The 12,122-nt window shown below is 41.0% G+C and overlaps 1 protein-coding gene and 1 non-coding gene across 2 annotated transcripts in view; both read right to left on the minus strand.

The window, feature by feature from the left end:
- Positions 1–12,122, minus strand: part of GABRG3 (gamma-aminobutyric acid type A receptor gamma3 subunit) — a 585,376-nt gene that overhangs the window by 111,916 nt on the left and 461,338 nt on the right. The gene's annotated exons all lie outside the window — the stretch shown is intronic.
- Positions 11,770–11,876, minus strand: LOC111728573. The gene has a single exon (XR_002775826.1). It is a non-coding gene; the product is annotated as a U6 spliceosomal RNA (small nuclear RNA).

The raw sequence follows: 12,122 nt of genomic DNA on the forward strand, positions 1-12,122 counted from the left end.
TAAAGCAAGCAGACAGCCCTCAGAATGGGAGAAGATATTTGCAGTTTATGTCTCTGACAAAGGTTTAATAACCAGAACCCACAGAGAACTCAAACGTATTACCAAGAAAAGAACAAGTGATCCTATCTCAGGGCCGGCGAAGGACTTGAAGAGAAACTTCTCTGAAGAAGACAGGCACATGGCCTACAGATATATGAAAAAATGCTCATCATCCTTAATCATCAGAAAATGCAAATCAAAACAACGTTGAGATAGCATCTAACTCCAGTAAGATTAGCCCACATTACAAAATCCCAAAACCAGAGACGTTGGTGGCGTAGATGTGGAGAAAAGGGAACACTTCTATATTGCTGGTGGGAATGCAAACTAGTACGTTCCTTTTGGAAAGATGTTTGGAGAACACTTAGGGATCTAAAAATAGATCTGCCATTCGATCCTACAGTTCCTCTACTAGGTGTATATCCAGAAGACAAGAAAATCACATTATAACAAAGATATATGTACCAGAATGTTTACTGCAGCCCAATTCATAATTGCTAGGTCATGGAAGAACCCCAAGTGCCCAGCAATCCATGAATTAATAAAGTGTGGTATATGTACACCATGGAATATTATGCAGCCTTAAAGAAAGATGGAGACTTTACCTCTTTCATGTTTACATGGATGGGGCTGGAACATATTCTTCTCAGCAAAGTATTATTTTATTTTAAATTACTTTCCTTTTCTTTTTACTTGATATAACAGAGCATTATGTTTTTTTGTTGTTGTTGTTCATTTTTAAAAAATGTTGTGTATAACTAGGTTATGTTCTTTATAGCCTTTACTCAGGAAGGTAAGAGAAACATTATGAAGTATTTGTTCTATGAGGAAGCTACAGATATTAGGTGTGTTATAGGCTGAACTGTTTCCTCCAAAATGCTGTATGTGGAAGTCCTAAGTCCTAGCTGAGAAAGTGACCTCACGTGGAATAGGGTTTTTAAAACTTTAAATTGTGGATACATAATAATCGTATTCCTTCTAACTGTATTTTTGTACCCATCCACCATGTCCTTGTGTTCCCCACTCTGCACTACTCGTCCCAACCTCTGGAAACCTCTGTTCTACTCTTTATCCTGCAGGTAAGACTTGAGCCATGTGTCAGCTATACCAACGGAAAAATAAGAACCCGGAATTTTACATACAGACGAACATATGTCACTGCCTGCTGCTGTGCTTATAGCAAAGCCACCTTCAGTGGAATAAGACACACACACACACACACACACACACATACATCCAAAGATTCACATCTTCTGCGTAAAGTTTAAAACCCATCAGCATAGCCAGGTGCAGTGGCTCACACCTGTCACCCCAGCACTCTGGGAGGCCGAGGTGGTGGATTGTCTGAGCTCAGGAGTTCTAGACCAGTCTGAGCAAGAGTGAGATGCCATCTCTACTAAAAATAGAAAAAATCGCCAGGTGTTGTGATGGGTGCCTCTAATCCTAGCTACTTAGGAGGCTGAGGCAAGAGAATCACTTGAGTCCAAGAGTCTGAGGTTGCTGTGAATTGTGATGCCACTGTACTCTACCGAGGGTGACAAAGTGAAACTCTGTCTCAAAAATCAAAACAAACCAACAAAAAAACCCCAAACCATCACCATGAATAGTCAGAAAAAGAGGCAATGAAAACAGGGGCGAGTCCAGACCAGGGTTGCAGTCTGACTTTGTGGGTTCAGTTTTTCAGCTGCCCCACATTCCCCCCTGAAAGGCTCAGGACGGCACAGGTCTCTGAAGGTCAAGTTGCCTGTGAGGAACCGTCCTCGTGGTGCGCACCTGTGTCCCACACAGGACGCCAGGTCCCCACCTTCACATGCGCACACCATGCCTTTTTAGTCCAGGCGGCCAACGACTTGGCAAGAGGAAAATTCAAAGGACGCTGAGCTCTTCGCTTTGTCACTAATAAAATCGACCCAGGAAGAGTGAAGAGGGTCAGAGCACAGGCGTTAGGTCCAGGGACACCTGGTGTGAGAGTCTCGCATCCCTGTAGGCGGCAGGGCACCTGTGGTAAGTGGCACCAGATGTGACAGCATGTTGCTTTAGTGACGCTCGGTGTCTTCTGTGACACTTGACATTATGAAGGAGGCTGATACTCCCTTTTGCACCTCCAGACTCCCGAGCCTGGTGTTTCCCGAGCTCTACAGACTCTGCAAGAGCAATGCCCCTTCCAAGTGCCCCTTGTATATTCCTCTAAAGAGCGCGCAGCTGAGTGCCAATGAGTATCCTTTAAGGGCTTACTACAGGGAAATGTAATTATGCTGGAAAACAGCGTGCTTAAAGATGGAACAAAGAAAGAGATGTCCATCCAGGGAAGGAGGTCAAAAGAGGGTGAGGAGAGAAGCAGACACAGCAGGCAGGAGTCAGCAAACATCTGGGCGCACAGGTCCGCCCCACCGCCCCCTTCGCCGCTTCCCAGGCTGATTTCCCGGGAGGCGTTCTAGCACAGCCACCCCAGCTTCTAGTCAAACAACTGGAGCCTTTCCATTTGGTCAGTAGGTTGTTCCTGGCACAAACAATCCACCAGCTCCCCAGGCCTCTTATCACTCTGGATGCTTTAGTTTTCTTCCCGGGATTCCGAGGACAGCAAGCTGAATCAGCCATAAGGCCTGCCTGGTGGGGTGTGGCGGAGGCCAGACTGCTGCCCAGCCCTGTCCTCTGGCATCCATGTCGTCCATCTGTGGGGACCCCACGCCCATGACCACCTGTTGGGTGGCCGAGTCTCCTGGTTGAATGGGCTTCCTCCTCACAGGGTGAGAGGCAGGAAAGCTGAGCCGCACACGGGGTATGGCAGGCCCCCCTGTAGCCCTCTCCTTGTGTCTGTGTAGTCTGGAGAAGAGGGGAGTGCCCGAGGCATCCAGTCTGAACCCTGGAACCACCAAGGGCACGGCAAGGCATGGCTAGCGGGGGCCCACCAGATCCACCAGGCCCTCTCACCTGGCGGTTACTACACGGCCAGCACAGTGCAGACAAGGCCTCATCACTGGGGGGAGAATGCCGAGATGAAATGAGCAGGCTAGAATCCAGACCATAGGAAAACGCCTTTGGGGCCTTGAAGTGGGTGAGAAAGCTTGGAAACATACCCCGTTAGTTGTGGAGGTAATAAATAAATAAACAACCATATCTTCGGTGACCTTGAGACTATTATGCCTTCTTTAGGAGTTAGTTCCCTTGGTTGGAATCCCGCCCTGTTACCGCCTTTAGAATCCCCTCCTAATGGCCCCTCTAAAGTGACGACTGGGGGTTCTGGGTGATCTCTGGATGGGGGAGTGCAGCCCTCCTAGGACGGCCTCCTAGGGACAGAAGGCCTTCTGAACTCAAGGCCATCAGTGGTCCTCCATCAGAGCTCCATTAAAGGCACAGAGACGTGGCATCGTGTGGGATGAGATGAGTTGATTCCTCTACTTTTAGCATTGATGTGATTTTAAAGATGTTTCATGAGAGCAGTACCCTAGGATTCTAAGACGGGCCCCACGACCTCCTACCCCAGCATTATTCTCATAATGCCGTTAAGAGAAGTGGGCAAGGGATGGTGCAGCTTGACTCACACCACTCAGCAGCTGGCTTTGGATGGGTAGATATTAGGGTAAGGGTGGCTGAACGGAGTCCTTTCAAAACGGAGGTTTCTCTGACACACGACTGACTGGGATGTCGGAGGCATTTGAAGTGTGAGCAGGATTTGACATGAGGAGCTTCTCTCTTGTTGGCTGATTGGGTGGGTGGATCATCCTCCATAAGCCTAGACGCTTGCCTCCCTAACAACCATGAGAAAATGCAACTTCACGCTCATGACTGCAGGGAGCTGAATTCTGCCCCGAACCAGAATTAGGCTGGACGGGAACCTCAAGCACTGAGTGAGAAGGCAGTTGGCTGACCTCTTGGTTTTAGGCTGAGCAGATGCTTCAACTACCCCGCACCAGACGTGTGACCTGCAGCCCTGTATGGTACTGAGCAGATGCTGCTGTGCGTCACTAAGTGTGTGATGATTTATTATACGGCAGCAAGAAGACCTAGCACAGTCTCTTCCTAGAAGAAGGAGACTTCCTTCTTTTCTGATGATGCTGAAAGCCTAGTAGATCCCAGAAAAACTAAACAAAAAAGAAAAACAAAGCTTTCTTTCTGAAGTAAAGGATCAGGACCCTGAAGATTCCACGGGGAAAGACAAGTATGAGAGCACACAACACACAAGCATAAGAGCCATCGAGGGGAAGGTACTCTGAAGGAAAACCAGCAGGGGACAGAAAATAGGGATTAGGTCGGAGACAGAGGCAGCATCAGGTGCTGGGCAAATTCCACGGATTAAGTCCTGAAGGAGTAAGTGTAGCCTAAAGCCGGAAGGAAGCCCTTGTAGGCACTGGAGACCATCTGCAAATAATTTCAATACCCCAAAACACCTGGCAGAGGCAATTGTGACTCCCAAGGATGAGCAATGTCTGTGGGCCAACATTATTTCAATCTGTTTTTATATACAATGTTAATCAAAACTTAATCAAAAACATCCGAAATTATGTGTAGTAGTAACTGCACATGAAGGAAGAACAGGAAACAGAAGAAAAGGGAAGTCACATTTCTATATCACAGTAGAACTGATTCAGACATGAATGAAGAATAAGAAATAATAACAAAACCTATGCACCCAAAGCAGGCTCAGAGGGAAACAAAGTGTCGCAAATATGTACGGTGTCCAAGAAGTAGTAATATAAAATGAGTAATGATCTTACAGTTCATCTGAAGACACTGGGAAAGGAAGAGCAAATACAACCACATGTGGCAGAAGGAAGGAAATTTGAGGTCGGGGCAAACATTAATGAAAAGGAAATAGAAAAGAAGTTGTGGCCGGGTGCAGGGGCTGACGCCTGTAATCCTAGCACTTTGGGAGGCCAAGGTGGGAGGACTGCTTGAGGCCAGGAGTTTGGGACTAGCTTTGGCACGACAGTGAGACCTCATCTCTACAAGAAAAAAAAAAATAGAAAAATTAGCTGGGCCTGGTAGCAAGCACTGAAGTCCCAGTTACTTGGGAGGCCGAGGCAGGAGGATTGCTTGAGCCCAGGAGTTTAAGGGTGCTGTGAGCTATGATGTTGCCCAGTACTACACTCCATCCTGGGTGACAAAGCTAGATCCTGGTCTTTAACAAAAAAAGGAAAAAAAAAAATAAATAAAAGAAAAGAAAGAGAAAGTAAAAAGATGATGCAGAGAGTGGTGTGCCAATGTTTGCAAATCACATATTTTGATGAGGGACTTATATATAGGACATATTTTAAAATACTACAACTCAATAATAAAAGACAAAAAAAATTTTACAAATGGACAACAGATTTGAGTAGATAATTCTCCAAAGAAAACACAAGGGTTGAAGGATTCTCAACCTCAATGGTGACACAGGGAATTGAGAAGAACCACAAAGTGATGCTGCTTCGTACCCAGGGCGACTATAATAAAAAAACAGAAGATGAAAAGTGCTGATGAAGACATGGAGAAATTGCAGGTGGGTATGTAAAATAGTACAGCTACTTCAGAAAATACCTTGTCAGTTCCTCCAGGTTAGACAAAGATCCTATATGACCCTGCAATTTCATTTCCAGCTGAGAGGACATAGAACGTATGTCTACATGGAACCTTGAGGATGAAACCTCACAACAGTGTCATTTATGTAGCATAAAGGCTGGCTTAGGAAATGCACAGAGACGGATAAAAGGACAAAGTGAGGCGTGGTGCGTATGTAAACAAGGGAATGTTATTTCACAGTGAAATGGGACGTACACTCAATAAATAATACAAAATGAATGAATCTTGAAAATACACTAAGTGAAAGAAATCAGTCACTAAAGATTGTATCATTTAATTTATGCACATGCCAGTAATAGGAAAATTCATAGTAGAATTTGAGTAGACACTTCTCCAAAGAAAACACACAAGCACTGAAGGAGATTAATGCTTGTCTGGGGATGGGGAGCTGGAGTGGATGGGGAGTAACTACTAAAGGCTGGGTTTTTGGTGGAATGATGAAATTTTCCCAGAATTGACAGTATCATTGCACAGCTCTGTGAATGTGCTAAACCACTGCTGGGTCGCTCACCTTACATGGGTGAATCACATGGTCTGTGAATTATACCTCCATAAAGCTGTTGGATAAAAAGATATGACCAGATAAGCATGGAGGGGGGCAACATTACTGATACCAAAATATACAGCAGCCAATAGAAAGAGATCGCTGGGGACCTAAACGAGCCAGCGCTCGGGCTTCAATATTTATCTTTAACATATTAAGGGAGACAGAGGATTAAGATGAATAATTTTGGTAAGGAATTGTAAATCATTTACAAAATTCCTAGAATTCAAAAAATAGCAAAATTAAGAACTCTGCAAATGAATTTGACACAGATGGGACACAGGTGAATAAAGTAACATTGAACTAGTAGCTTAGAAATGAGTCCTAGAATTAATTGCTGGAACCAAAAGGAGACAGAACTAATAAAGGCAGGGAGGGCTCAGTGGGGAAAGTCCAACACAAGGGTACCCAGAGTCCAGGAGGCAGAAGCGTCAGCTAGGTGTGGGGGAGAATTAATATTTGAAATACTTGTGGCTAAGGATTTTCTAAAACGAAGATACAAATCCATTGATTAAAAAAGCCACTTTAGATACAAATAAAATTGATACATAAACATAAAAGCTGCATATAGATAGATCATAAAGTCCCCCCGAAAGTAAAAGACAAACAGAAAATATTATAAAGCAGGCAAAATGGTAGACGATTTCTTTTTTTATGGGATTATCATTTTACTTGTCTTTTCGAAAAACAAACTTTTGCATTAGTGTTTTTCTTCATTGTATGTTTCTTTTGTTTTATTAAAACCTGCTTTTATCCTTTTCTTCTACTTTTTGGATTTTATTTTCTACCCTTCTTCAAATATTGAGGTGAATACTCAGATTATTGATTTAAAGCTTTTCTTTTTTTAATTTATGAGTCTTATTTTTATTTTAAAATATTCAAGGGGTTCAAATGGATACCTGGTATAATGCTTAAGCTGGGGGTTCTTGGTGTGCCTGTCACCAGAATAGTACTGTACCCAGTAGCTGACTAGTATTGTACCCAATAGCTGACTCCTTAACAGAAAATGAATGTCATTATACATTGCCTAAAATCTTAAAAGTGAAGAAAGGAAGTATAGCCAGCCTTCCACATCTGCAAATATTCAAATGAAAACAATAATAAAAACAACAATACAACAATAAAAATAATACAGATAAAAACATGACCCTATACCATAGCCTTTATATAGCACTAACATTGTATTAAGTATCACAAGTAAACTGAAGATGACTTAAACAGGAGGATGTGTGTGGGTTATATATAAATACTCTGCCATTTTATATAAAAGACTTGAGCATGCATAGATTTTGGTATTTGTTGGGGGTCTTGGAGATCCAAGAGATCATTGTACCTGCAAACCTAGAATTTTATGCCAAGCCAAATATTCTACATAACTGCAGTAAAGGTATTTTAAGAAAAATAACAACCAAGAAAATTTGTCAACTGGATACCTGAACCAAAATAGTTCTGGTTTGGCAGAAAGAAATTATTGTGGAGTGAAATGTAGTAGTAAAGAATGAAGATCAAGCAGAAGGGTAAATATATGTAGACACATAATTAATACCAACCATATAAACAGACAGTAATGTGCTAATGGATTTAAGTGTATATCGTAAGTATATAAAATACATGACTATGATACCATATAAAGTGAAGAAGAGCAAATGAGGCTAAAGTCTTCTAAGGTCATTGTATAATCTGGAAATAATTAAAGCATACCCAGTATCATTCATTCTTGTTAAGCCAGTGAAGTCTGTAATAATTCATGAGATAACTTCTAAAGTAATAAGACACTGTGTAACTACCAACACAATAGGAGAAAGTGGATTGATGAGATACAATCAAATGAAAATAAGAAGAGAATACAGGGGGGCAAGAAAGCCAAGGTGCGCTAATTAAAAAGGATCTCTACAGAGAAAACCATAAAACCCTGAGAAAAGAAATAGGAAAGGACATTAACAAAGGGAAGAACATACCATGGTCTTGCTGGGAAGAATCAATGTTGTTAAAATGTCTCTACCACCCACGGCAATCTACAGATTCAACGCAATCCCCATTAAAATACCAACAGCATACTTTTAAGAACTGGAAAAAATAGTTCTTTGTTTTGTGTGGAATGAGAAAAAACACAGTATAGCCAAGGAAATTCTTAATAATAAAAACAAAGCCGGAGGCGGCACTCTACCAGACTTCTGGTTATATTACAAGTCCACAGTGATCAAAACAGCATGGTACTGGCACAAAAATGGAGACATAGATCTATGGAACAGAATAGAAAACGGAGAGATGAAACTGTGATGCCCTAACTCCATCCATTTGAGCAAGTGAACCAGACTTACTCCATTTTGTTAAAAGCTTGCCAAACCCCCTTTTGTAATCAAAACAGCCCATTGATTGAGCAGCAACCCTGTAAGAACAGGAGGGAAATTTAGCTGAGGGATGCAGAATCCTGTGACAACTGAAAAGAATCTTGTGGAAACCACAACCCTGTCACGAGTCTGTCTGGTCTATCTGTGAGCAGTTTTTAGGCTCCCTGTAAGACCCTAGACCCTCCCTATAGCTATAACCTTGCAGATATTAGCTTCTGTAAATGTCTGCTGATGCTGGGGCTTCCCACCCCCTGCTTGAAGTGTCATATAAAACCTTTGCACCCCTCCCTTTGACTCCCTTTGCTCAAGGGGGTCAAGAGACCTGGCTCTTAACTGGCCGGCCCAGTAAAGGACCCTTGCTTCATCCGGACTCAGTGTGCTGGCATTTCTCTGTAATTCCACTGGTAGTGGGTACAACAAAGCCAGCCTCCTATCCACATCCGACCTTTGATAAACCAAACAAAAGCATACACTAGGGGAATGAATCCCTATTCAACAAATGGTGCTGGAAGAACTGGATAACTACACGTAAAACTACTGAAACTGGACCTGCACCTCTCACCACTTACAAAAATTGACTGAAGATGGATAAAAGATTTAAATTTATGACGCAAAACTTCTTCTGTGGAACAAAGTGTGGGAAAAACTCTTGACGATATGGGCCTGTGGAAAGACTTTATGAAGAAGACACCATTGGCAATCACAACAACAACAAAAATAAATAAATGGTACTTTTGAAGGTAAAAAGTGTCTGCACAGCTAAGGACACAGCAATTAAAGCAGACAACCTTTAGAATAGGGAAAGATATTTGCATGTTATGAGTCTGACAAATAGTTCATTACGAGAATCTACAGAGAACTCCTATTAATCAACATAAAAGGAGCAAACAAGCTTATCTGTCACTGGTCAAGAGACATGTACAAAACCTTCTAAGAAGACAGATGAATGGTCAGCAAACACATGAAAAGAATGCTTATCATTCCTAATCATCAGAGAAATGCAAATCAAAACCACCCTGAGATATCGCCTAACCCCACTGGAATAGCCCACATCACAAAGTCCCAAAATGCAGATGCTGGTGTGAGTGTGGAGAGACAGGAACACTTCTACACTGCTGGTGGGACTACAAACCAATACCACCTGTTTAGAAAGAAGTATGAGAATTCTCAAAGAACTGAAAGTCAACCTTCCATTTGATCCTACAATCCTATTACTAGGCATCTACCCAGAAAAACAAAAATCCTTTTACCATAAGACATCTGCATTACAATGTTTACTGCAGTTCAATTTAATATCCAGGATGTGGAATCAACCCAAGTGCCATTTATACATGAACAGCTTAATAAACTGTAATACATGGGATATTATTCAGCCATATTAAAAAATGGAGACTTTACATCTTTTGCATTTTCCTGGATGGAGTTGAAGAATATTATCCTTAGCAAAGTATCACAAGAATAGAGAACCAAGTGTCCAATGTACTCAATACTATATGAAACCAGAAGATGAACAAATATTCACCCATATGAGAGAAAAACACAACTAAACTCAAATGGGGGAAGGTGGGGGGGTCTTGGAGTGCTCCCACCTAACAGGCATGATGTAAGCCCAGCACCTCCTGGGCGAGGGGCCCAGCTACAACTTGGGCTCTCCCTAATAAAAACAAACAATGTAACCTAGTCATCTGTACCCTGGTATTAAACTAAAAAAAAATTGAAAAAAGAATTTGACAGTAAGTTGGTAGATTTAAATCCAATCATATCACTGGTTAGGTAATAAAGGACTAATAGCTGTACTTAAAAGATCATCACACTAGACTTTAAGAAATCCTAAAAATCAACATGATTCAATTTTCAAGAAACATATTTGAAACATAAAGATATAGAAAGTTGGAAGTCAAGTCATAGCAAATAATGTACCATGACATTCATTTAAAAAAGCATGTGCATCTGTATTAGTAGTGGAATGTGTGGACTTTTGCACACACATAAAACATTTAGTAGTGGTAGAAATATCAGTTTGGGGGAGTTACAATAACTGTAATTTTGCAGTTTTAATGCAGTAATAATACAGTTTCACAATATGCAAAGCCTCAGGAGGCAAAGCCAGCTGTAGAAATAGAGAAATCCTCAAATCATTTTAGAAGATTTTAATGTATCTTTTTGAATACAAAGAAAAAATTCACTACATTGTAAGAAGACTTGAACATGATTGATGAAGTTAATCTAACATCTTAACAATTTAGAAAAATAACAGTATATTCTTTCACAAAGTTAATAGGAACAAATCAATTGTTTCTAACTTATTTTATGAGGACAGCGTTACCATGATACCAACACCAGACAAAGATACTTCAATAAAAGAAAAGTGACATGAATACTTCAACAAAATATTAGCTATTTGAATTTAGGAGCAATGTATGAAGACTTATATCATCAGCAAGTGGAGTTTATCTTAGGAAATAATTTTAACATTTCAAGGTCAAAAGATGCAATTTACCATGTTAACAAAATAAAAGAGAGAAAACAGTATGATCATCTCAATAGATGAAACAAAAGCATTTCACAAAACTCAACACCAATTCATTATAAAACCTCCAAGAAAATCTGGAAGAGAAGGAATTTCTTTAACTTGACAAAAGATACCAATAAAACCTCCCACTAAAATCGTAACTCAGGTGAAAGACTGACAGCCTTCCCTCTGAGACCGTAAGAAAGGAAGGGCATCTTCTGCTGTCACTCTTAGGAGGGTCAGGCTGGACATTCTGGCAAGTTCCATTGACACGCAGAAGAAATACACGGTGTGTAGTGTGCAAAAGCAGAAGGAAGAGAAGAAGCACTTGTAGTTCTGTGTGCAGAAAGCTTTAATGCATCTACAAACAAGCTATTTAAATTTGCACAGCAAATAGCAAGGCCAGCAAACAGAAACTCACTGTATTTTTATACAGCAATAAACAATTAAAAATGAAATGTACAGTGCAATACCTCTAAGAATCACAATAAACCTAAAATCCTATGGATAACGTTTAAGAAAATGTGTGCCCCAGGCCTGTACACTAAGCAGAGAAATTATAGAAGACCTAAGTAAATGAAGAGATATACCCATGTAACAGGCTGAAAGAAAGACTCAGTGCTCTTCAATTCTCTGAAAATTGGTGTCTGAATTCAACGTCATCCCAATTAAAATCCTGGCAGGCATTTTTGTAGAAGTTGACACTGATTATAAAATTATATGGAAGTTTAGTGGACCCAGAACAGCCAAAACATTTTTTTTTTTTAAATATGGAATGCTTCACTAATTTGCGTGTCATCCTTGTGCAGGGGCCATGCTAATCTTCTCTGTATCGTTCCAATTTTAGTATACATGCCGCTGAAGCGAGCACCAGCCAAAACATTTTTAAAAAGAAGATCAAAGGTGGATTTGAAGACTTATCATAAAGGAACAGTAATGAAGATGGTGTGGTGAGGGAGCAATAGAAAAGCTGATCAATTTAGCAGAAAAGAATCCAGAGAGAGGTTGCCCGCAGGTTACTTGGTCAATTTATTTTCAACAAAAGTGATGAGATAATCCAATGAGATGTAAACAGTCTTTTCAACAAAAATGAATTTCCCTCCTTACCTCAAGCCAC

Source organism: Otolemur garnettii, unplaced genomic scaffold (assembly GCF_000181295.1).
Source record: "Otolemur garnettii isolate 467f Iridium unplaced genomic scaffold, OtoGar3 scaffold00170, whole genome shotgun sequence".
Taxonomy (NCBI): domain Eukaryota; kingdom Metazoa; phylum Chordata; class Mammalia; order Primates; family Galagidae; genus Otolemur; species Otolemur garnettii.